We start from the raw sequence: 26,579 nt of genomic DNA, 5'->3' as shown, positions 1-26,579 counted from the left end.
TTTTACTGTGGACATAGTATTAAAAAAATCACAAAGTGATTTTAACAGCTTTCTGTTCTTGCTATGCCTTCGTTACTCCATCGAAATGCTTGCGTGAAAAAAATGTAACTTCAAATTATACTAACAATGACATAAAAAAGGAAATTTCTTCACTAAAAGGGGGAAATATTTTAAATTTTTATTTCTATTACAGTTTGGAAAGATAAAACCGAGAAGTGGTAGGAGGGTCACTTTAAACATTTGCAATTTATTATAAAATAAATTCTGCAGAACGCAATTCCAGTTACTGTAATATAAGTATAAATGTTCCTCGTAACTGGTATAAATATTACCCTTTCTTATTCTTACTGTTGGCAGGAATTCGCTTTAATGATTCACATAATATCAAATTAGATGATTTTTAACTAAATGCCATTTTTGACAGCATACAAAATAACCTGACCATAGGATATCTTTAAAAAGATATCTAAAACTTTTTGTAACAGGATAACAGTGAAGTTTATTTAACTTCTCTTTAAGTTTCTTCTTTCTGTTACGTGTAAATACGATAATTTAGAATCGAGTAAAAGCAAATATTAACCAAAAGCGTTATTAAAACAAGGCTTTTGCTGTTGGAATTTATGTAAATAACAAAAATAAATCAGAAGAGTATAAATTATTTAACTTATTTAAAATTTTCATTACTGAAGGAAATTTATCTATGCCCGGAAATAGAAACGCTATTTTAGTTGTCTCTTGCAGCTGCTCCAAAATCGTATCAAAATCAGATTTTTCTCATTTTCCCTTTTCTACTCTTTTGCTTGAATCATCCGCTTTTTTAAATATCTTATCATTGCCTCTTTCTTAGGAACTTTTACACTACATATCATCTTTACTTAAAAAAAATCCCCTTCTTCTATATTTTGTTCCATAGTTTGGCAGAGTCTTATTAAATAGGTATTTTGATAAGTGAGATTACAGAACTAGAGGATGGAGTTAAATTATTATACTGTACAACAGTGATCTCAAACTCAAATTATATGCGGTTAAATGCATCATTTAAAAGCAATACATGGGGTTGAATTTTTTATTTATTTTTTAAACCAAATGAAATTTTTAGCAAAATAAAAAATTTTTAAATATATTTTTAACTAAATTTTAAACTTCATTAATTATGTACTTATCAAAACACAAATAAGTATAATAATAACAATAATTATAAAAATAATAATAATAATAATGCAAAAAATGCCGTTTTTTTTATTCATTCTCTGTCTGAAATGTAAAGATTGTTTGGTAAGAAATTTATGTTAGTTACATTTTATTAATTCAATAACATTCAGGCTAAATATTAAATTTTCAGATCAGCATTAATTTCAAATAATTCAAATTATTTAGTGTTTAATTTAGTGACTTAAACTCTGAATATCTTACTTTCAGCTTAAATTAAAATAAACAATTTAAGAAAAATTTAATTAAGAACAGACGACACCGCGATACTAGTGATGTCAATGAACCCTGAACTTGTCATCCATAATCTTCAGCTGTATTTGAACATAGTTGCACGTTAATTTAAACTGTGGAAAATGCATTTGAATACCAGTAAATGTTGTGTTGGTTGCTGTCTGTCGAAGGTACGGGAAGAATATCAGAATTAATATGGCATTATCATTGTTAACGATAATCTGCCAGTGAAAAACTTTTAAAGTAACTCTTCGGAGTAATCATCGATAATTGGCACATCACTGTTACTTTAAACAAAGCAAATGGAGCTTACACATTCATTTATAATCTCATGGGAATAATAATTATTATCCATTACTTTCTCCACATAAAGACTACAGGTGTGATAAATCACCCCGATCACTACACCAGCAATCGACAGAAAATCGTAGCTTCATTCAAGAATTAAGCGAACGCCATTCTTAAAGCTAATTCGCTCAGCACTTTTATATGGAGTTCCTTCCTGGACAACTGCTTTGAAAACTTTTCGCAAAAAAAAGTAGTTTTCCAAAATAAAAACCTCAGTACTATAGTTACGCTCCCTGGTACGTAAGAAATTCTCAGATACAACACCAAACTAAAAGTTAGCACCTTTTCGGATCTCATTTTCACTATAGCGCACAAAAAAGGAAGAACTCGCGTTAGCCTTCAATTACAGAAATTATTGACTATCATCCCACAATCGAAAATACGGTCAAAAGACCGAGAACTATTCAACATCATGCTCTTAGATAATTTTGTATATTATCCTGTATATTTTTATTCTACTCAATCAATTTATTCCAACCCTCTAACCGGCAAGGCCGTATATATACGGCCTAGAATATTTTTTGTGATAGCTGTAAGAATGTATATATACGTGAATATTAAAATATTTCTAAGAAATCAAGGCAATATATTAAAAGTACACAAATCCAGATATAAAATACCAAGAGAATTTTTACATTAAAATCAAGAAAATAATTTTTTCTCATAGTAGATTTGAGAAATTTGAGCTTTCTTAGCGAAAACCCTGGCCGGTCAGAGGACTAGATCGTATTTAGTCAGCATTTCTCATATTATCATGTCAGGGAAATCTTCATAGGGATTTAACAGCGCAGTAGAAGAGCATTTCTCTGAAAACGTTAAGATAAGGAGTTCTATACTTGATCACAAGAATTTTGAGTTTCAACTATTATTCTGTACGCTTTTTTTTTTTTTTTTTTTTTTTTTTTCCTACATCTATGTTTTATAGTAATGTTTTTGCACTGAATTACATCCTCAGATGCGGTACCAACACAATTCACTTTCACACCAGTATAGGGCTGTATTAGCAATTTCAAGATCTCATCCTGGGCATTCTATGCTTTTACTGTTTCAGTCTTTTGTCATACTCTTTTCGTTCATTCAGATAACTATGATTGCACATAATAAATACCGTGAAGAGGCACCATTATGATGGACTCGTAAATGTGTCTTAATGTAAAAGCCAGCAGAAGAAGCTCTAATTCCAAGCTCTAATTGAACATAAGTTTGTACAAGTTTAGTTAAGATTTCAGTGTGTTTGACAAAACCTATTGGGCAAACAATTTAGCTACGATGCATATATTAAACATCAAATTATCCGATTCTGTGGGGAAAATACAAGATCCGAGCTGCAGTATGTCATTTTGACATGGATGAATTCAATGTGCAGAAAATGGCAGAAGAATGAACTTCAAGGAACCAGCGGCAATAGGAAGGCGTTTCTTGGCAAAGCAGCTAAGTATTTGCAGTTGGAAGATAATGTTTTATCGTATGTGAATGAGAAGCGAAGTTCCGGTTATGCTGTAACATTTGATATGATAAGCTTACTATCTCATGAGAATGTTCAGCTGGAGATCAGGCGTGATTTTCGAGCAAGTGCAGAATCAGAAAACAAAGGAATGCTAGTTATCCCAGGAAAAAGGCACGAGCGTACCCCGTGCGTAAACCTTCATGGCAGAAATATACAATTCGTGAGACATTTCCGCTACTTGGGTGTGATTATAGACGACAGATTCTCCTGGCTCCCTCACATCAAGGATCTTAAAGAAAGGCTACATAAATTGTCTAATACAATGAGGAGCATAGCTGCTGCTAACTGAGGTGTCTCCTCGCAGATGCTCAAAATATGGTATGTCACAGTCGCTGAGCGCATAGCTCTTCATGGCGTTTCCATATGGGGCGTCAATGTCACGATTAACATGCAACACGCATTGAACTCCGCGCAAAGACGATTTCTTCTGGGCATCTGCAGAGGATTCCGTACCTCTCCTACAACTGCATTAAATGTATTATCTGGGCTTCCGCTCCTGCACCTGATAGTACAGAGCGAGAGTGTTGTGGTGAGAGTGATCAGACTAAAACAAGACGTTACTATTTGGAGTAAGACTTATGTATCCTCGGACTACGAGAATCACATTGCCTACTCTCCTTGCCACCCTGCAGACTTCGATATAGAAGCAAAATGTAATCCTCCAAGTGCATTACAATCCTTAGCCGTATATACTGATGGCTCCAAAGGAGAACTCGGGACTTGCAGTGTCTGGTGTGTAATGGAGGGTGACCACATAATCCATTCCTGGGCTAAGAAGCTTCATCCCAGTAACTTGGTGTTTCAGGTAGAACTTACAGCCTTAAGGCAGCTCTGGACTTTACTGCTAACAATGGCAGGTATAAAGTATTTTACACAGACTCAATGTCAAGCTTGCAGGCCATCCAAGGCGGCCGCAGTAGACATCCCATTGTCAGAGACATACAAAAACTATTAATTTCGATTCCTGCAATTCTGAGGCCCCAGCTACAATGGGTTCCGGCCGATACGGGGATTAAAGGAAATGAAGCAATGGATATGATTGCGAAGGGCGCAGCCAATGAACCCCACGTGAGTAGCATTGGTGTGCCCCTTCCGCACTCGTATCTGAAAACTACTCTCAAATGTAAACTAATGAAGCAGTAGCCAAACTACTGGGAGACAAGCACCACAGGCTGTATGATTTCCAACCAAAAGTTAACCACAATTTAAATAGCAGTTCTTCGCACCTCACACAGTATCTGACAGGGCATGGCCCATATATGTCTTATCTTCACAGATTTCGCCTAAGAGACAGTGACCAATGTATTTGTGGCAGTACTGGTGACCCAGATCACTATCTGTTTGACTGCTCGCTCACAGAGAATTCACATTTGAAAAGACCAACTGTAATCAATATGCCAGCAAGGTTCAAGAACACAATTAATAATAAATATGCGATCAGCCGCATTAGAGACTGCACTACCATTGCTAAAAGCATTGCTGACAACCTGGAGTGACTTCTTTCCTTGGACACCATGCCATCAGCAGCCTGCTCTGTACATATATTAATTTACTTAAAGTTTCGTGTTTTTTTTTATTTGTTTTGCTGTTTTTAACTATATTTAATATTATGACTAATCCAGAACTCATTTAATGTATTCCACAATTTGTAATGTATTTGGTCATCTTTACATCTGTACCTGATTTTTATAGCACATCCTTAATATAAGTGTATGCCTAACATGTACGATAATAGTGGAAAGTGTTAGTCTCAGCAGTCCCCACCATGCACCTTCTTTCCATGTTCTGGTCCTTATTTCAATGTTCCTCGTTTCGTGACCAATCCCCGGAGGACACAGAACTAAGCTCTTTAATTATATTTATTCATGTATTTTTTTAATTCCATCGACGGGATCCAACAGGCTGAAAAGCACCTAACCCAGTGGGCCAGCTGTTCCGTCGATGGTGAAAAGAAAAAAAGCAAGTGCAGAATGATGAGAGTTTTATGCCTAGGAAGGGTTTATCTCTACGTCGTAGGATAACAGTTGCACAACGTTTTCCAACCGACTTTGACAAAAAAATTTCGAAATTTCAAAGAAATGTTATTCGCATGTGGCAAGCCAATGGGTATATGTCGTCTGAAATTGATAACATAGGTTAAACACTCCCTTACTGAGACATTCCTACGTCTCTCACAGATGCACCACGAGACTCGCGTCCACTAAAAATCAGCACTACAACTTCTGAGAAGCAGCGACAATCAGTTATGTTGGTTGTTATGACAGATGAAAATACATTTTTCATTAATGAAATCATTAATAATTGATTAAAAAAATTAAAAACACAAACACGAGAAAATGCTGATAATTATTTAACTTTAGGAAGGTGGCAATTATGGAACATGACTCGGCTACTGGATGTTCTCGTTTGATGTTGGAGCAAGGATAGCCGAAAATTAAGACCGTAAGGCAAATTTCAGGTGAAAATTAAGCTTATACTCGAGAATACTGTATATAGCAGAAGTACCAATTCAATAGAGAAAAAACACATCAGAATACTGAAACGTCACCATGTATAAGGTTAGCGAAATAAATTTACTGATTGAAGTGAGAAGTTCTAACTTGCGATTACCCCTTGTCACAAGACCTCGGCTACAAGCAGGGTCGCCCCAAAGCATGTGCAACAGGTGCAGCCGCACCCGGCAGCAAAATTTAAAGAGTTATTGAGCGGTACATTCTAGGAATTGCAGTGATTGAACAGGGTGGCGAAAAGCCTAGCGCCGACACTGCATATAAGCATACAGTAACAAAACTGCAAGGTAATCATTATATCTCTTTTCCCTTCAATAGACGTTGCAGCATATATATATATATACTAAGCATATCTCTGGACCTCTAAAACTATAAACGCCATTTTTAAACAAATATATAATCGCAGGCCGATTAAATTTGTTCCGTGGGCCAGATGGCGACCGCCAGACACAAAAAAAAAGGTACATACTCTGAGTACCACAGAGATTTTCACTGCCAGTTGAACTAACGTATGTGTGATCCAACTAAGCTGAGGCCGAGAGAGGAAAAAAAAGGAGAGATAAAAACCTGACGTAAATGTATGTAGGGCCACCAGAATCTCTTAAGTGTTTGGGTCTTCTTAAAGTCTGAATCTGTTAGTTTTTAAGACCATTATAATAGTCACTGTTGGTCTAAAAAAAATAGGTAGCAATGTATCATTAACTTTCTACGTATCATAACTAACTACATACCGTTTTCTCTCTGTAGCGTAGTAAGATATTTTATTTAATTAAGTACCTTACATTTCATTCTAACTAGAATCGCCCCTGTTTTCATCAGATATTCAGGTGGTTTTTCTTAAACTTATACTGACATTTAAGAGCAGAGATCAATAAAGTCTTACTTCCGAGTTAATACTCAGTTAGAATCATCACGACAGCCTTTTTTCCAACACAGAAGAGAGTAGCAAACAAAACGAAGGTGCCGGAAATCGGTAAAATCACATTCTCGCCACACCTTATCTTTCAAACTGCAACAATCTATTGCTTATCAGTGTAATTAAGCAAGTTTGTTTCCTAATAATTATATTTTAATACTTCTTAAAGAGAAAATTTTTTAATAACTTGTAAGTGCTGCCATCTATGAATGTATTCGAAAATTAGCTTCTGAGAAAGAAGACCGGGTCTTGCAAAATGTTATTAAATATTAAGGAGGTCGACAATTAAAACGTTAATTAATGAAAAAAATATCACTTTTGTATCTCATTTCAATTCATTTCCATATAGATTATCTTGAATATTAATCCAAAACTTTGTTTTGATTTACAAATTCTGAACTATTGAAGACATTATAAACTTGCTAAATTTGAAACAGTTCATTAGGCAATACGATGGTGAAAAGATTTAAATGATAAGTACTGCCGAAAGATGGGAATCAAAACTCCATTGAAGTGAAAAATTAAAAGTTCAGTATATCATGGGTAATTCGCAGTATATGACACTTATGATGCCATCTAGTATTGACAGATACTGACGATATTTGGAAAAACGAATGCAATAAAAAATTACCACTTAACATTGTAGAAGATGGTAAGATTTTATAGTTTCACATTTGTACTTCGAGTTTGGATCATAGTTTGCTAAGGTGCTATATATTTTTATATGAAGGGTCAGCTAATCAATCTTTCAAAGAAGTTGTGCAACTATGTAACAATTCCAATCCTCATAGATGTTTTTCCATGAATGATTGACCACGACGCATTGAGGATAGATCTGAAAAATCTTCTAAACAACTTAATTTTTTTGCGATTAGATGTACAGTAGCTCCTCAGAGACGTATATAAAAGAAAAAGAAAAATCATTTGAAAAAATCGTCTTTTAATTTCAATTGTTACTTGAGATTTTCTTCTGCAACAGGCTATCCATGGTTCCAAGTAAGTCATAGCGACTCATAAATGCATTCACTGCTTTACGAATGATGTATTCAGTAAACTATTAAATATTAACTTTCAATTTGAATATATTTCAGTTTGAATAATTTGAAGTTATAAAATATTGGTTTGGAATAAATAGATACTAGACTATTAAATTAAAATTTTTAATAAGAAGGACAATTCTGTATTTCAGTTAGATGTTTTAGAATATCAAGCCTAACAGTTGAAAGTTATGATATCAATTCTGATCTCACGTTTTCAAAAGAAGGATTTTGTATTTATTTTTAAGGAAATATTAGCGAAACTTTTGTTTCAAATTTTTCACTTTCAATATCTATAGAAGAAGATATTTGACACTGAATGTGAGAATTTTCGCTGAGCTATTAGAAAAGAGCTGAATCCTTGACATAGATTATTATGATTTTTTTGTTCATATGTACATAACAGTGGTCAAAAAATATATTTTAGCATGTAAAAGTACAGTGATTGTTGCTTAGGAGACAAGTTTATCCGGTAAAAATTCCGTGAGATAACAGAAGAACTACTTAAAGATCCTTAGATAAAAGTCTTAAATTCCTGTAGTTAGTTCTAACAATACTTAGACTTTCGCTAGAAGACTTTCAGCCGAAAAAGGGAAACATATTTAGTATATTTAGAAAAGAGAAATATATATTAGGGAATCATATTTTACTTATTGCAACGAAAGCATAAAATAATAATCTTTACTACAGTAACCCTTTATACTCTCTTTTATAGATACTGTAAGCAAGTCACTTTTATAATATTTAAAATAAATCAAATATCTTATACGATGTAGATTGGTAGTAATATCTATTTAATAAAGAACAAAATTTGAACGCTAACTGAAAACAGTACCATCTCATTGAAGTATTAAAACACTAAGTTTTCCAAATTAATAAAGTTATTAAAAATTTACATGGTGTAAAGCATAAAAAAGAATTTTATGTTTTACTTTATTAGCTTTGCTTTTTTGCCTCCTTAATGAAGAGAAATAAATTCTGATTATTAGAATATTGTTACGGTTAATCAATCCCTCAATTTTCAAGCAGTTGCAATTGATACTGCTGCCATCTACATGCAGACATCTAAACTTGAACCTGAATAAAGCTTTGCATTTTATTGATGACATACCTACTGCTGCCATCTATGAACACAACTATATAATAAGTCTAAAGATAACAGTTTGAACTGTAATATATTAAATTGACCACTAGTTTAAAATGTTTTTGTTAACTAAAATTAAGAACTGTACATTGTTTTCACTTGGCGAATTTTATGTCTTGGCAAAATAAAAAGTACTAGAGACATTTAAGGGAAATGTTTCATACAAGACACATATGCAAACAATCCAGAGAATTAAATGCGTAGCTTGTCTAGTCTTGAATAATTAAGTCTTTATTAAATAAATGCATAAGTGTCCATGTGGTGTTCGTGAAATAATATACATTAGTAAATTCATTTGCTACAGTTGAGTCTTACTGTTTCTAAGAGCTCGTTTTAAAAACATGATTTTATGTTTTGTTAGGTTAAATTAGATTATTTGAACAGGGCAATACCCAAGAGGGCTACATGTCCTTATGCCTTCGAGGAGGTCATTGCAAGGGGAACTGTCTTGTATTCAAGTTTCACATGAAGGAAACCATGCAACCATCCCGTTCATTTGGGTTCGACTCTGAATCTTGGGGATTTACTCTTAAACTATTAGACTAATCGTAAATGCTTAGCTTCAGACTGCTTTTAGCTTTAAACTGGAGTTTGTATATGAAATTTTGAATGCAAATTTTTAAAATTGTAAAAATTATAAACTTGTAAAAAATAGCATGATTATTTTTTTTTTAAATTTTGTGTTTTTTATGTTTCAAAATTTATAAAAATTTGTTGTTAATTTTTTGAAACTCTAATTGTAAACTTTCCGAAGTGTTACACTATAATCAGAAATATTCATAACAAGTTTCTTACCCGTTTCTTTTCTATGTTTTGTTTGTTTTTTAATTTTTTTTCCTTTTATTCTGAATAATTTTATTCATTATAAATCAGTTTTTTATGTTCTTTATTTTTTATGTTTTTTGTTTTTTACCCTTTTCAGCAATTATCATAGAAGTTTTAAAAAATGCTATAGTATGTCCTCAGTTCAAGTTTACAATATGAATAATAAAAGTAATTAAATTAATTAAAAAGTAAATTTAAGAAAGCATTGAGTCATTTTAATAAAAATAAAGTTAAAGTTAAAAAGCTTACAGGATTAACATAATATTTAATAGCAATAAAAGCAAAAAATTACTTTTAAAACAGTACAAAAAGTAAATTAAGGTGAAAACGTTATTATAAACAGTAATAGTATCGAGATTTAATGAAAGATTTCCGCCATCGCAAAATATCGTCTGCGCAAAAAGTTCGCGTTAGCACGTTTAATCATATTTTTTCAAAGGACTTTTGGCATTTGAAAGAAAGAGACTTACTGTAGAACACTGTATTATGTAATTTGTAAACAAAAGTGCTGAAAAGTGAAACGCCGTTTCATAGTGGACTACGCAAAATGGCAAAACGAAATTATTTGCACTTCTGGCCAAATAGCCCTTTTGGGCTAATGATATACTTAAAATGGTATTTTATGCTTTTTATTGTTAAATAATACTAGGAATGAAAAATTCGGCATAATTATGCATAATAAAACCTGTTAACGTCTTTTAAGCAATAAATAATAAATCAAATTCCTTTGCTAGAACTAGGTATGTGGAGCTACATATACCAGGAAATAAACAATTCCATATTGTTTTTCGTTCCGTTGCCACTTTATGGATTTGAATTTTATTATTTTAATAGAACTGATCTGGTGTTAAATATTTCCTAAATCTAATTTTTGAGGTTGTGTTTTGAGGAAAAAAAATATTTGCTCCGAGTATATAAATTTATGTAATTATCGCATAGTTTTCAAAACAATTAATTTTCATACGCTTAAAACTTTTTTCACAATTCCATCGACAAACAATTTTTAAAACTGCATAATAAAACTCTTCTAAAAATACTCAGAAAAATTCAGACAGTTTAATGTAAAAAAAAAAAAAAAAAAAAAAAAAGTCTTCAGCTAAGAACACTTTTGTTCTTGAAAAACAGAATTTATTACGCACGTAAACAATTGCAAATAAAAGTAGTTATAAAGCTGCTGAAGCATTGTTAATAACAGGCATCTATTTATTCTTCACAAGGTTTACTAAATAATCTGTCTCATAATCTCGTAACACAGATGGTAGGAAACAAAAGAAGCAGTGTTTTCAATACGTAATAGAAAATTTGCATAGAACAAAGCAGATATTATACAAAGCTTTCCCAGTTCTTAATGTCAGTGCTTGACAGTGTTATGAAAGAACTAGCTATGTCCAAAAGCAGCTCAATCCGTCAAAATACATCCGTTATGAAGAAGGTAAGTCTTAAAGGAGCTAAACTTTCGTAAGTTAATTAATATGAATTTAGTGCTTAGAAAAGTTTCAAATTTAATAAGCTTTAGAAAATTAAATATTTTTTTCCCTTTTACCTAAATTAAAATATTAAGTAGCTTGTGAAACTGTAACAGTGAACTAGGATCAATTTTAAATTATCCGGAATCTGAATCTGTTTCCGAAATGGTATTTTAATCTGTCGAATCTCAAATCTCTCAAATTCTTCATGTAAGAATAACAGTGATCATAAAAAGAAACTTTTATTCACTATTAAAAATTTTTAATTAAAGAAAATTCTGAATCTAAACCTGAAAGCTTCTCAAATCTCTTGAATCTGTAAACTTTCGAAACATTTTCGTTAAAAATAATAATGCGAAGAAAATAATAAACTTTCATTTAATATTAAAAGTGTTTAGTTAAAGAAGTAATTGACTCTTTAAAAGTTCTCAGATATCTGAAATCTATATAAAGAATAAAGATTTTAGTTATTATTTTATTTATTAAGAGGAAAAAGGGTTTTATTTAATATTAAAAGTTTTGAGTTACAGAAAAGTCTTAAATCTAAATTTAACGATACTCTTAAAGATACAGACTTCTAAAAAATTCCATATATTTATTAAAGAGATGCAATCGAAGTTTAATAAAGGAAATATGCATTCAAGTCTCTGGAGTCTTAGGGTTTATTTTCTCAAGATAATGTGGCAAATATATTTAAATAGCAGTTCAGATTTGTTGCATTTTTACAGAATCCTTGTAGCTCAAAATCTTTAAATCTAATTGGTTAAAATCATTCTGTTGAAGTTTAATTTTGTTAAGTTTGAGGCATGTAGGATAAATATTAGCTTCTTCGATCTTAAGTTGTTGAATGCAATTGCATCATCGACATATATGTTGAAAAAATAAGTACGTTGTTGTTGCAACTGAAATTCTTTTGTGAAAAGGGTACAGATTACAAATAACAGAAGTTATGCTCGAACCCATTGGTATAAAGTTGATTTGTTTAAAAAATGTGTTATTAAATTTGATGCAATTATGGAACAAAACACTTTTTAAGTAAGATGCCAATCTTCTTTTCCAATTAATTGTAAGAATCTGCGAAAACAAATCTGGTACAGTACTATCATTTTCTATTAAATGCAAAATAGTATAAGGATCTTCGAAGTCATATGAATTAATATTTGTTGTATCAATACTAAAGAGCTCAGCAGTCACTGAGTTTCGGAAACATTATAGCACAATGTAGCAAAATATCCTTTGTTAGGCGCTGTAAGAACCTGAGCCATACCTTCGTTTTCTTTCTAGTTTTACCTACGTAACGGATTGCAATTATATGGTAATTATCGTTACAATTTAAATAAAGGATAATATTTTTTTTTCTTTCGACAATATCTGTTTTTGTTTCGTTCTTAATACTAAATACAATTTATATGTCTGCATAATATTCTAAAAATAACACCTGGGAAGTAGCGTTTATTGTTAACTTAAAGACACACTGTATCCAGAACAGTCTGCATAGCTCTTATCAGAATTTCGAGACCTAATTCTTGAATTGCGCGTCGAATATTACCTTTAAGCACTTATCTAGTTGGTAGTTATTTGCATATACCTTTTCTTTAAAGTTACTCGAGTGTAAAAAAAGGTATGTTACCGTTCAGTCTGGCGACTGCGATGGCTAGTTAAAATTCAAAAATCCAGAGATGATATTTTTACCAAAAATTTCCATGATCCATTGTTGGTCGCTGAAACTGTTGAACTTATTAGGAAATTTTTACAACATCAAGTGCTTTCCAAACATTAAAGAATTTGCAGCCTATTCGATGTCTTCAGATAGAAGAAGGATGATTTTCAAAGGAAACTTGAACAATACTTGTTCTTTGCTTGATGGTGAACTTTCCTACGACAAAATGCCCAAGTGTTCAATCTCGAAGTCCTAAAAGAAAAAGAAAAAATACAAGAAAAAGATTATTTGCTATTTAACTCATAGCGTAAATTATTGCAATCTTCTACATCATGAATTTAAAATAGGCATTTCAAGATCGTAGTGTTCTTACCCTCGTTTACGCTCGTTATGAGTGTAGTGCATGGAAGGAAATAGGAATTTTAGCAAATTAGAGAAGTGGATCCTTTTCCCCACAGGGAATGCTGCCCACACGTTGCCATGTTTATGAACCATGGTTTGGGGGACAGAAATGGTCTTGAAGTGCTAAAGTAACACAGCTGTTTTTGCATAGTTATTTATGCAATATTAGGTATCATATGAATGGAATAATCTGGACATAATTTAGAGCATATTGTTGCTAATCTCCCTCCTCTGAAACTTATCCATCCTACAGGTCACACTACAAGTTTTCTCAGCTCCATCCGAATTTTCATGGAAAATTCCCCTCGCGAAGAAGCTGATCTGAAGGTCATTTCGCTAATATACTACGCATACACGCACATTCAGGTATTCTTTGAGATCTTAACTCGGCCCTAAATCTGTAATACTCAGCTCCCCCTCCATACCAATATAGAACCCATTTAAAGCATATAAGATGGCAGAAATGCAATATTGAGAAGTATATAAATTATTTGCAATTAGTATCCTCAGAAAAAAAGAAAAGAAAGAGAAATAAAAAGTTCTCCCACCTCTCCAGAGGGGCAAGATCATAAATGATTATACAAAATAATTCCTTTGGATGGGGGGAAAGGCACGACAGCCAGATTATAACAAAACTGAAAGATAAATAAAGCCGCAAGACTAATGGGAATTTAATGTTATTTAGACTAACTGCATAAGGAGCAATTCAAGCTTTTCAAATAAAATGTCAGAACAGCAGGTACTGTGGATAGCTCTGACCCTTTGCCAACAAAGTCTGGCTATTTTTGTTGATCTAATGGGGATTTATGCATTCTCATTCTTTTTAATTTCTAATTTTATGAACTGAATGAATAACTACTTAAAAATCGTTGAAATGAGATAAGTGTAAATTAGATTTTTTAAATTTTTTAATTATTTTTTTCTTTTCTGCAGCTTTAGCATATTCTACTATAAAAGCATACGAACAAACCAGGATTTAATTTTTAAACTCAAAAGTACAGGAGCCATTTGGAAGGCTTCAGAAACAGCGAGGATAAATAAATAAATGAAAATAACAGTAACTGAAACTGTGAAATGTATTACTAAAACGGAATCAAACTTCAAGAAAAAAAGCAAAAATATTATTAAATTAAGTTGAATTACTCATAAACAAGTAAAAACTGAATTTTAATGTCACATAAATTAGAAAAAGTATAACGCAAATGAAAAGTACAACACAAATGAAAAGCACTTAAATTAAGAACAAATTAAAAAATCTGATTTGTACACAACATCACTTCCTTGTACAAAATATTATATTATACGCAATTTTTCTTGCACTTCATTTAAACTTATTATATTGAATTAAATCGATAGTGCATAGACCACAATAGAATAAATACACTCTTTAAAATTCACTGTATTTGTTTACCATAGTGACATTCTGGCGCTACGCTAAGGTCCCTTAACAGCGTTACATTTCATTCATTTTATAACTCAGAATGCACAAAATTTATATCACCTGAAGAATTATCTGATTGTTGCCACATTTTCTATTCAAATATTATAATAAATCTAAACTAATGTATAAAAGAAATTAAACAAACCAAAAAAAAAAAAAAAGAAGAAGAAGAAGAAGAAAAGAAAGAAAGAAAAGAAACAGTTTTCACAGACGATTCAGTATTTCTCATTCAATTACTTCAGTCCTTACTTCTCTACAAGGCTAAAATACATAAAACCTCAAAATATCTATATTAAAAATTATGAAGTAACACTTATTTCCTCGAATAAATTCCAGAATGGATTAAGCATGATTTAATTCGCAATAATAAAAGAAAGCGTTATCTTTATTGTTGCGAAGCTTAGTTTCCCTAGATTGGCAACAAATCACTATTCTGCCAAGTTATAAATATAAACAAACATGGCCGCCGTGGCAAAAAATAATTAGGCTTAGCCGCACTTAAGGAACTTTTAAATAGTTGATAATTCTTCAAATATTGCATACAGATTTTTAGTCTTTTTTTTTTTTTTTTTTTTTTTTTTATTGAAGAGAAATTTAATAATTCCTGAGATAGGAGAATAGGGTTAAGCTATAGTAACTCTTAACTACGCGAATGAAACAAGAAAATGTCCATTTTGACCACTCTCGAGTCCATTTGAAAGATTTCTTTTTTCTTTGGCGTGACTTCTGCACGTAACGACAGGATAAAGGATTCTTTTACCGAAAACGGATTGTAAAATGGATTCGGAAGATATTTTTTCGTGACTTCTTAACGTATGTACGTACGTACGTATATACGACGTAAAAAGGGAGTAGTGTAATCGCGAAAAGTTTCAGGCATCATATTTCAACGCAAATATCCATTTTTACCGCTATCGAAAGCAATTTAACGATGGCTTTGCGTGACATAAGTGCGTAAGGACAGAATAAAGGACTCTTTTCCCACCAAAAAAAAATTATAAAGCTAATTTGAAATGAATTCTGAAGATAATTTGTCATGCCGCTCTGTGCGTACGTACGTATGCACTTACATATGTACGTATCTCGCATAACTCAAAAGCGAGTAGCTTCAGCACGTTGAAATTTTGTATATGGGACTGCTATAACATGCAGTTGTGCACCGCCCTTTTTGGTTGCAACAGGCCGAACGAAAAGTGTATATATGATATATACACCCACTCTTTTACCCGGCTTGGAGAACTGGATTTATTGAAAGAGAATTAATGAAATATGAGGAAATAAAGTTTAAATGAAATGCAGCAAAAAAAATTGTATAGTAATTTAATAGGCCGTACAAAGAAGTCATGTGGTGCCCACGTCAAATTCCTTATAGCCTGTAAAAAAGTGAGTCGTTTAAATTGAAGTAGAAAAGAATTCCATGGCACTTAATTGACACTTACATTGGAAACTCTCTATGGGTGAGATAATAATGTCAAAAGCGTTTTTCGAATGGCATTCCTCAGAAGATAGTTGCACGAGGAGTCGCTATGAACTCCATAAGATATAAATGATGAATACTATATCTATATAGAGATACATTTTGGTCATTACGTAGAAGTTTTCGAGATATGAGTGATATTATTAATACTCGTGGTCTTGTATTATAAGATTTAAACATCACAATGCCACATCATATAGGAAAGACATTCCTGAATATAAATCTTTGCGAAAACAATATGAAATATTAAGGTTGTAGTTTTGCAGAAAGCTCCAGAAAGAAAATGCAAAGCAAACTGCAAATTTACTGGTATGTATAGATTTCATTGTAGATGTAACTATGAAGAGTCATTTCATAATAATACTATAAAATAGGTATTTTTCTCTTTGTATAAATGCTGTTATCACAATGAGCAGAAACGGGGGGATGTGATATTTTTAAAATTATAAAAACTGCTTACGTGCTTAATAAAAAAAAAAAGAAGATTGTGCAATAGTACACCAGTATCTGCAGATGATTCGTTCCAGGATGTACCGGGCTTAACAAGGAATGCTATGTAGAATAGGAGATATTATGACATATATAAATGAGGTGAAGTTTAATTGAGAAATATGGCACATTAAGACGTTAATAATAATAATAAATAAAATAAAATGTACTGTATATGATTTCATGCAAGACGTTGCTAATACAATAATGCAAAAGTAATTCTCTGGAACTTTTGCTTTCTCAAAATAATAGGTAACACACCATGGGTTCTCTTCGGCATAAAAATCATTGGCAGCATCTTACGCTCAAGGCCCGTCCACCTATAAAGTATTTTCTCCCTTCTTCCAGCATGTCTTCCGTAGTGTAACGCTAGTACACTCGGCGAGTATCCGAGAACTCCAGGTTCGAGTCCCGGCGACGGTATTGCTCATTTATCATGTCTCCTGCTTCAAAATAACCTAACGACTCTGCACAATCTAGGGTTTATGTAAGCTAAAGGAAACATCTAGCACAGCCAACGCTGCTCCACGGTATCGAAAAACCAGTTCTTCAGCTAAATATTCTGCACGTCACGTTGATATATGGAACAGACTGCGATTAAGATTAACCTTAGTATGTAACGTAAATAAGAAATTTCAGATGGCGAGAATTGAGATAAAATCTCATTTATGAGAACAGGGATTGTTAAGGGCCATTCAAATTGATGTTTATTTGAACCAAAGGAGTCAGTTCCATGTGTCGAGTAACTCCTGTATACAAAGTTCAAGTTTTTTAATAGAAGAAAAACAGTTTTTTTTCTCTGTGACAGCTGTGCCGGATGTCTCCGTTAGCTCAGCGTAGAACCCTAGACTGAATGATCCTTGACCGAGTTGAGAGAAATTGAGCAGAAAAATCTATATACGTAGGGAATGGAGAGCAGTCACGTGTTTATACGTAGGGAATAAGGACTATATACGTAGGGAATGGAGATCAGTCACGTGATCACTGATAGCCGTGGTCTCCTTCTAACATTTTTATAGCTGTCATGGGGAAAAGATCAGTTACGAAAACTTTAAGTTAGAGCAGCGACCTGTTATCTGAGAACATACATGAAGGTTCCCAAGATGTCTATTTTCATCTTCCTTTCCATTTAGTTACATCCACCAAGAAAGTGTTATCACTTGGCGTACATTTTGAAATTTCAAAGCATTTTCCACTTTCATTGTGAATCCGCGGATGCGGAGGTACGGTGTATCATGTTAAGAAATTTTAATTACAATAATATTTACTTATTTTCGGATTCTTCTTTCGAACAACTGCAATTTTTATTTTGGATGAACAGCGGGTGATTTTTCAAGGACACTGTTTCAAACTGTCGGCATCTAAAACAAAGTAGTAAAAATTTAGTAAAATTTCAAAAAAAAAAAGATTAATTAAATTTTATAAATTTGGAATAATAAAGTTTTTTTACAAAGTCTCTTTAAAATAACATATATGTTTCGAAATGAATCATTCGCATTTTCGAAAATATTGCAGAAATACAGAAATCCAAAAATTTTTTGAAGGACTCACTTTGAGATAAGCTTCTACAATGACTAGAAAACATGATTCATAATGTCACCAGAGCGATCTCTGGCAATATTCCTTCCCGTGCTGCCTGAAATTTAGTAGGTAGAGTGGCCCTTTTGCCCCACTGTAAACCTCACTTAACATTGTAAGAATTATGTTAATTTTATTAACAATTAAATTTTAAGTTCCTTTCCTGTCAAATTCTTAACTTCAACTTACTACTTCCGGCCAGAACGTAGTTTTGGAATTTGCTGAATATTTAATGAGGAGGAGCGGTATTTAAACCACGAAGTTACTTACTGAGTCAGAGAGAATCAGAGTTTCTGATTTACGCGCGTCTGCCTTTTTGGCCACTCTCTCTCTCAAAGCTGTTATTAGGCACGGCCGTACTCAGGCCCTTGCTAAGCTTCGTAGTCAATTATGTTAAGGGGCCAGCTCAATCTGAACCTTGATAGCTTCGGCTATACTTCTTTAGTTAATCTTAGTTTTAGTTTAATTCTTAGTCTTTTAAGTTCAAGCCCAAGTGCGGGCTTTGCTTGTACACTCCCAGGCGGAGTTTTGTTAAATCTTATTGGAAAAATAAAGGGGTAGTTACCCTTCTATCTTGTTGTTTCTTGTCACCGAACTCTAGCGATTATTCGCTTATCAGTTCTTAGATTCCTAACTTCCAACATTAACTTAGAATTCCAAAGTGAGGTACTCTACAACATTATAAGGCATAGCCATCTAGATTTACCCAATCTTGAGTTGAAAGGATATATCGCATTCCCATGAGCATGCTGTCAGAGTCTAAGTGCAGCTGATAAATGGAAGAGCCATGGTTCGAATCCTAATGAAAGTATACTTGATTTTACAGGTTTTCTGGTTCGAAATATCTAATGGTCTCTGTAATGGACTAATAAAATATCATGGATGGTAATTCATCACCACCTATATTTGATCGATTGGTTGTCGTGCTTCTCCCCGTTTGCCGTGGGAAAGAAAGCAAGGAATTTCCGTTTCTCCGTCCTGTGTGCTTTCTTGGTGTGAGCAGTTAGTTCATATGACTGGTACTTATAAGATCCATGGTTCGAATCCTGGAGAGAGTACAATTCATTTTTCAAGATTTCTGGTCCAACATGGTTAATCGATTCAACAATGTGACCAATGATTTAGATAAGCTGGATTTAATAACATCAGATACATTTAAGATATAATATATGAGATTTATTAACATAAGATAGATTTAATAATATCATCCAGCAAAATACTTCAGACGTACTTATTAGTGCACGGCTTTGTGCTACAGCAGAAACCACAACGCAGATTCTCTTTTTTACTTCTGAGTTCTTTGACATACATAATACTACATACTTCAAGAGACGAGTGACGTATGTCATATTTCATGCAACCATCCGTCTGCACCGGCAACTAATTGATAAATCATACTTAATGAAAAGTTTTTGTAAATTTCAGAGCTAGGTCAAACATTCAACAAAAGGGCATAGTACTTCCTAAATTAACATTACTGAATGAAATCTTTTTCTTGTTTTGCCCATATTACATGGAACAGTGGTGGCCAGAGCCTACTCCGAAGAGAGGTTGGACTTCTATCCCCCCCCAGTTTTGAGAAAGTGCACCCCGGGGGGGAGAGTCCAGGGGTCTCCCACGCCTCTTCCCTTACACAAATCCACACGAGATTACTTTCGGTTCGCCACATATTTAGAGTGCCGCCATGCCGCACCAACACTATACATTTACAAACGTCCATGTCTTGGATTCGAACCCGGGTCCTTCGGCACCGTAGCAAGCTCTCCTAACCATGATCATTGTAGAACTGGGCAGTAACCAAGAGTAAAATGTTTAATTATTAGTGTAGAATGTTTATGTAGGTGCAACAACGTACGCATGTGTAAAACAAACATTATTGTAACAATATATTCCCAGTGTTTAAACTTAGATGCACATAAATTGCACCACGGTAATGTTTAATTATTAGTGTATAATATTTATGTAACAGCTGCAGTGTGTGCATCAGTATACAATTATTGTATTGTGTAAAATGTTTAAATATCAGCTTAAAATGCTCAAATTCCAATATACAGCGGCAACGAAAGTTTCCATTAAGTTCCTGACGCCGCGCTTCTCGCGTTCTCGAGTTGTACAGTTGTGGATTCCGTACGATACCCGAATAGTCCTAGTAAGCTGCCCGGGTGTCCAGATTCACTCTCACCTCTCACCTGTCCCTAACCACTATACTGTCTGGGCGACTAATGTGTGAAATGAAATCAGCAACATTAGACCACGATAAAGGAATTGCATAACATTCAATGAAATAGAGCTTCTGTACACAAATCAAATAGAATCGAATTTCATTTACAGTCGGGAAAAAAAATCTTTACTGAACACGGGAGCAGTTAAATTAGGAAACCTTACAGCAATTGCTTTTCAATGGACATTGCGTAAAATCATTAAAATATTGCGAAGACAGGAACAAAAGAAATCCCCAAGGTTCTAGAGAGATTTCGAACTCCAAATGTTCCATTTGTTAGCTGGACGTGCTTTGCTTTTCACGAAGGCACGCGTAAATTTGGAGACAATTCTACGTAATTCACTGACAATAAGTTAAGATGTCAGCTCTAAAATTAGAAAAAGGATACATCGATTACCTGGATATCTCAATTGATGAGATCTTCTTTCTCCCGGGAATTTTCTGAAAATTTTTCTGAAAGTTACAATATTTCGGTGGAATTGCGAGATATTTAAAAAAATTAGGATTTATAGGAAGTCTCAAACACTGTTTTGCTTTACTGTAACTGTGAAATATTCTTAGAGCGAGAAAACTAACGTAATTGAGGAAGATCGTATTTTAGCTGAAATGCTTTCAACAATTTAAATTGTGAAAAAAATAATCTGAATAGACATTAATTTTTTTAAGCGGGTAACACAAAATTCTACTCTTATCGTGATTCGAAAAATTATTAATGCAAAATAGTCGTTTTACTGTAATTTCCAACATTCCTATCCGGGGCACTTCTCAGACGTTTTCGAACTCCATCCCCCATTCAGTATGGTATTCCGAATTTGTTTCTCACGATTGGTTAGCCAAGGAAATCGAATCTGATTGAAGAAATTCGATCTCACGTGTTTGTACGAAGGGAAACTTTAGGCGTCATTGTGATTCCATAATAGGAGAGTTTCTTGAAACTACTAGTGAAGCGTAGCAGACGACAGTACAAACCTTTGTTTCTCCTGTCTTTTGCTCTTTTTGCTTAAAAGAACAAGCAAACTTCTAAATAAAGGAGTTTGTTCGAGTTTCAATTCAAAATCTCAGCAAATTTTACCTTTAAGAAAATCTTCATCAGAAGAAGTGCTTAGTGAAAATTTTACATAAGCGTTTTCTTATAAAAATATTCAAATATCTGGTTAATTATTCACCTAAATAACTTCTAATCAAATAAAGTTAATTAATTAATTTTCCGCCAACTTAATCAACCAGTCAAGCATAGTTGACTGCACTTAACTCTTTTTTTAATCTCTTTTATACATGTCTTTTGGATTTACTCAGTACACGTCTACTTAATAGAAACCGCATGCGCGTTGGCTGTACGGACAAAAACAGAATATACTTCGTAGGTGAGGTTAATTAAGACGATATACGCAAAAGATAACTGGAAGAAATTGAAAGAAATTGTGTAATGGAAATTTGTAAGAAATTGTGTAATGGAAATTGGTTTCAATTCATGTCACACGTAGGGAAATTCACGAAAATATCCGTGCAACCAACCAGTGCGTCGGGAACTGAGGCCGAATTACCTGTATTCAGCTGTCTTATCCGCTCGGTCATTGGTGGGCCAAAGGAAACTTCTAAATACATAGAGAAAATAATTTATATAATAACAAATGTAAATAAGTATTAAATAAGCAAAAAATCTTTCATTCTTTTATTATTTATTAATTTATATCTTTTAATTATCATTTAGGTTTCCCTAAATCTTCTAAACAAATAAATGTTTAGTCATAAGATCGTATTTGTGCCAACCCGAGCAACAACAAACGAAACTAGCTTTTCCCTCTGGTGTCGGTAAAACAGGACGTCATTCGCAAGAAGAGGGAAGACAGTTCAGGCTCACAGAAACGTTGGGCAATCTTGATATAAGTAATTCACCTCCGGAAAATTACTTGAGAATATTGTTGCGTTTCTACAGGATCATCGGTTTGGAATGATTGACGACAACACTTGATGAAGAATCAAAACATAGTTTATTTAGCCAGTATCACTCAGAAAAGCTCCAATAACACGTTTACAGTCGTGGAAAAAACCTACTATAAACATTAAGACACAATAACACGCCGAACAAATCCTCATGTCATCCGACTAAACAAAAGTTAGCTTCATTTTATTCCTATGTTTTCCGTGCTCTTCAAGTTTGCTCCTCCAAACTATCCCTTGATGAAGAACTAAATTATTTAAAAGCAATAGCTGTTGACAGGGGCTTTTCACCCAACATTGTTAATCAAGCAGTTAAAAAATTCTCATCTGAACACACTAAAAGGCACACTCTTGTTTTAGGAGATTATAAAAATTCTGTTGTTATTCTCTTCTTTGCATCAGTTAGCTATAAAGTTGCACATATTTTGAAGAAATTTAACTTTCGGGTCGTTTATTATCCCATCAATAAAATTCCGAGTTCCATACTCAAGGACCTCATTCCGGATATGAATTCCTGGAGTATTTATAGGATTCCTTGCCAGTGTGGTTTAATTTACATTGGCCAAACTAAGAGAGCCTTAAAATTCCGCGTCAAGGAACATGAGGCATATGTTAGAAAAAAGGGAACATTGTTGGTTGCCCAACATTGTTGGTCCGAAAATCACACTTTCAATTTTTCTGCTACCAAAATTATTCAAAAAAGATCTTCTATTGGAGAACTGGATATTCTAGAGGCATTTCACATTCAACAAAATCTTTCTGTTCTAGTTAACGATCCTAATTCCAATCCATCTTTGCCTTCGGCCTTTAAAGAAATAATGTTTTAGTTCTGGTTTCAACAACAGATGGCGCCACTAGCTTATTTTCTGTCCAGGCTTTCTTATCTTATCTGATCATTATACCCTAGCTCCTTCATTTGCGCTTTTGCAGCTGACGATGGTGGTTCGGTAAAACCATCGAAACTAGTCCTGTGAAAATTTGAAAATATAAAGCTGTTTTTGTTGTGCGACTTCTGAATTACTATAAATATGCTAAAACAATCAAAAACACATCATTCAGGCTATCAGGCTGTAACGGTTAAAACAGCTTCACGGCACAGCAGTAAATTACAGCTCCCGACTCGGTTCCGGTCGTTCTCGGAGCTCAACATACTCAAAAGACTTCACGATAAGAGTATCGATTCACTGGATACACTCGACAACCAATTCTACACTAGACACGTGCGATGCACTAACTCGCGATACGACTACACGCGTACAGGCAGAGTTTATATAGCTTTTGGCCTGCCTTCGAGAAATTCTGGGCCAAACCGGTAAGAATTCATTCCAGAATGTTCTCCATCCGTCTATGGCATATCGCCAAATGGGCGATTTCGCGGCAAATCTGGCAACTTTGCTTTTACATGCCATTTTCTGGCAACCTTAAACCGTCTTTGCGGAGAAGCTATCTTGCCGCAGGTGTGCATATTGTAACAATATTTTGACTTGTTGAAGAGAGGTAACTATATCATTTCCCCTCGGAATATTACATAAATCATTTTTATAAAATTATCGTTTTGAGGCTAGACGTCAATCTTCATTTGAAGCTTTACGCGAAAGTAAAGCTTAAATAAGATAATTTTTTACCAGAATTAATACCATATTTTCTCTGCTTAATATTATGTACTTTTATTTTAAATCTTTTGCTTTAAATTTAAAAATGTATTTTTCTTAGTTGATCAGAATTAGTTATTCTGCTGTCGTGTTCATTGAAAACATTGTAAGGATTATTTTCATTTCCTGATAGTTCTTTTTAATTTTAAAGCCGTTTCCTTTATTCTCTTGTTTCGCGCTATATGTAAATGAGGTAGAACCAGTATTTATGGGAAGTATCTGTCACTTCCGTAGAAGAGCTCAGATGTGCTCAGTACAGCGTGTTCTGCCTACTGGCCATGTTGTTTTTTAATGCAATCTTACTACGTTCGGTCGTACTGTTACGTGCCTGTTACTATTCGTCGGTGAGGTTTAATAAGGGCTAACTTTGTTAGTTATTTCTGTACAGCTTCGGCTAAGTTTTAGTTAGTTAGATTAGTTTAGTTTCCTATTTTCTATCGTAAGTGGTGGCTTTCCTGTAAGCCCAAAAAGGGCTAAATGTAAATATTCCTGAGTTAAAATAAAAGGGCATTTTAACCCTACTTTGGACTTGTTCTTACAGTTTCAAGAAGCCAGCGATTTGTCGCTACACACTTCTCAAGTATTCTAGTTACCAAGGACAATCAGCTTAACCAGAATCTTATAACATTATTCATGCTTCAATCAAATTCGATAAGAATAACCTCGAATATTGTTTAAATATCTATAAATTTTATTCTTAGGCAACACAGAATGTTTATGATGCAAACTTTATGTAAAATCAAAAGTAAAAAATTTAACGATTGCTTAGCATTCCAAAAATGAATGTCAAGACAATCAGAGATTTTGAATTCATTCCAGTTTAGGAGATTTCGGATTTTGAGAGACATATTCAGAGCTAAATTAACAAAACTGGAGCTCGGTCAAAACCTGCTGCTAAACCCTCTTTCTAAATTTTTAACGTTTTAACTCTCATTTGTGAAAATTATAGTTTATGTAAAAAATATTTCTTTAATCTTATAACTCCAATAACTAGCTAATAATTTTTCTACTAATTATCTAATAACTTTTCATTGTTAACTAGTTATCTAATAACTTTTCATTAAAAAGTTATTTAAAGAAAAGGGTGCATTTTTATCTTTTTCTGCAATATGTTTTCATGCTATCAGTTTCATATGTGTTATTCGAAATATAAAGTTGTTTGTTTGAAACCAAGATGTTCCTCCTAAAGGAAACTGAAAATAGGAGAAAAGCCTAAAGAATTCTTAAACAACATTATTACAAACTTAAATTGAAATATATGGATATGACCAAATAAAATCAATTAAATTGTTTATAGATTAAGCACAGGAATAAAATACAGAAATTTAAAAATTCGATTTCTTTCAAAATGTAAGGCATCGTTTCTTCTCTTGGTTTATTTCATGGTATTAATGTTCTGTAAAATTTAAAAAGGAGTTTTGAAATTGTAGTTATCATTTTTTAGCCCAGAAAGATTATTAATTTCATTCTGGCGTTTTGTGTTGAAAACTTTAAGTGTCCGTTTCACTTTTCAAATTGTTGCCACCAAATATTATCGCCCTGTGTTACATTAAAAAAAATTAAACAGTGAAGAATCTGCATAAATGTATGTATATTTCTCGCATTGTGATAAAATAACGGTACCTAGAGCCATCAAACTCTGAATCACGTAATCCTTCAGCGAATATGGACATTTGGAATTTGTTTAATTATTGATTTCATATTTTGCAATACTTTAACGAATTTTTGATTAACAAATTCAACGATTTCAAAACGAGCAATGGTAACACCGCACAAAAAAAAAAAAAAAAAAAAAAAAAAAACACACTTTTATCTCCAGGGCATGAGATTGTATCGGCAATTCTAAAAATATCCTCGTTTTAAAATTATTTTGCGATATTGCTGTTGAACTGAATCTTATAGTTTAAGTGGGAAGAACGTGATATTAAATATATAAAGCTAATACACAAAACGTTGAAAAAACGCCCCTTCGGGCGTAATGTAAAATCTGAAAGGGTTCAGAATTTTTTTTAAAAGCAGGAGACCTGAAAAATGAGCAATGCTGTCGCCACTACTCGAACTTGGACCTCTCGAAAGCGAGCTGAGTGTACTACCATTACACCAGGAAGGCATGCTGAAAGGAGGGAGAAAATACCATATATATATATATATATATATACTCCCCTTTTAAAGAGCGACTGCGGATTAGGGTATCCAATCTCTAAATTCTGGTAGTGACTAATTATCGTCCGCCACTTTTTAATTCGGATGCCACAGTAGAGTCATTAAGGATTTTTTTCCTTGAAGCAGCAAACGTGTGCAGTGCCCCCTCCAGAACTCGAAACATAGACCTCTCAAATACGCGTCGAGTATGGTTCTAGTTACAGAACAAGGCATGCGGAAAGGGGAGAAGAAAATACATTATATCTGTTTAAAAAAACATGTCATCTTACTCATTATAAATCACAATTTTAAAATCTATAATCTTAAATGAAAACGATTGCAGTTGTTTCTCTCCTTCATTTCTCATATTGAAATAAATA

General features: G+C 33.3%; 1 protein-coding gene across 1 annotated transcript in view; it reads right to left on the bottom strand.

Moving 5' to 3' along the window:
- Window positions 1-9,296: 9,296 nt before the first annotated feature.
- LOC118197399 (uncharacterized) overlaps window positions 9,297-26,579 on the bottom strand; it is a 109,442-nt gene continuing 92,159 nt past the window's right edge. The window contains exon 4 of the mRNA XM_085822652.1: window positions 9,297-13,108. The gene's annotated coding sequence lies outside the window, so the exon portion shown is untranslated. The remainder of the gene's footprint in view (window positions 13,109-26,579) is intronic.

This window comes from Stegodyphus dumicola, chromosome 8, assembly GCF_044657685.1.
Source record: "Stegodyphus dumicola isolate Sdum_Otavi_A_Nest chromosome 8, ASM4465768v1".
In the NCBI taxonomy this organism is placed as follows: Eukaryota; Metazoa; Arthropoda; class Arachnida; order Araneae; family Eresidae; genus Stegodyphus; species Stegodyphus dumicola.
The sequence above is the reverse complement of the archived record's forward strand: the minus strand, read 5'-3'. Positions and strand labels throughout refer to the sequence as shown.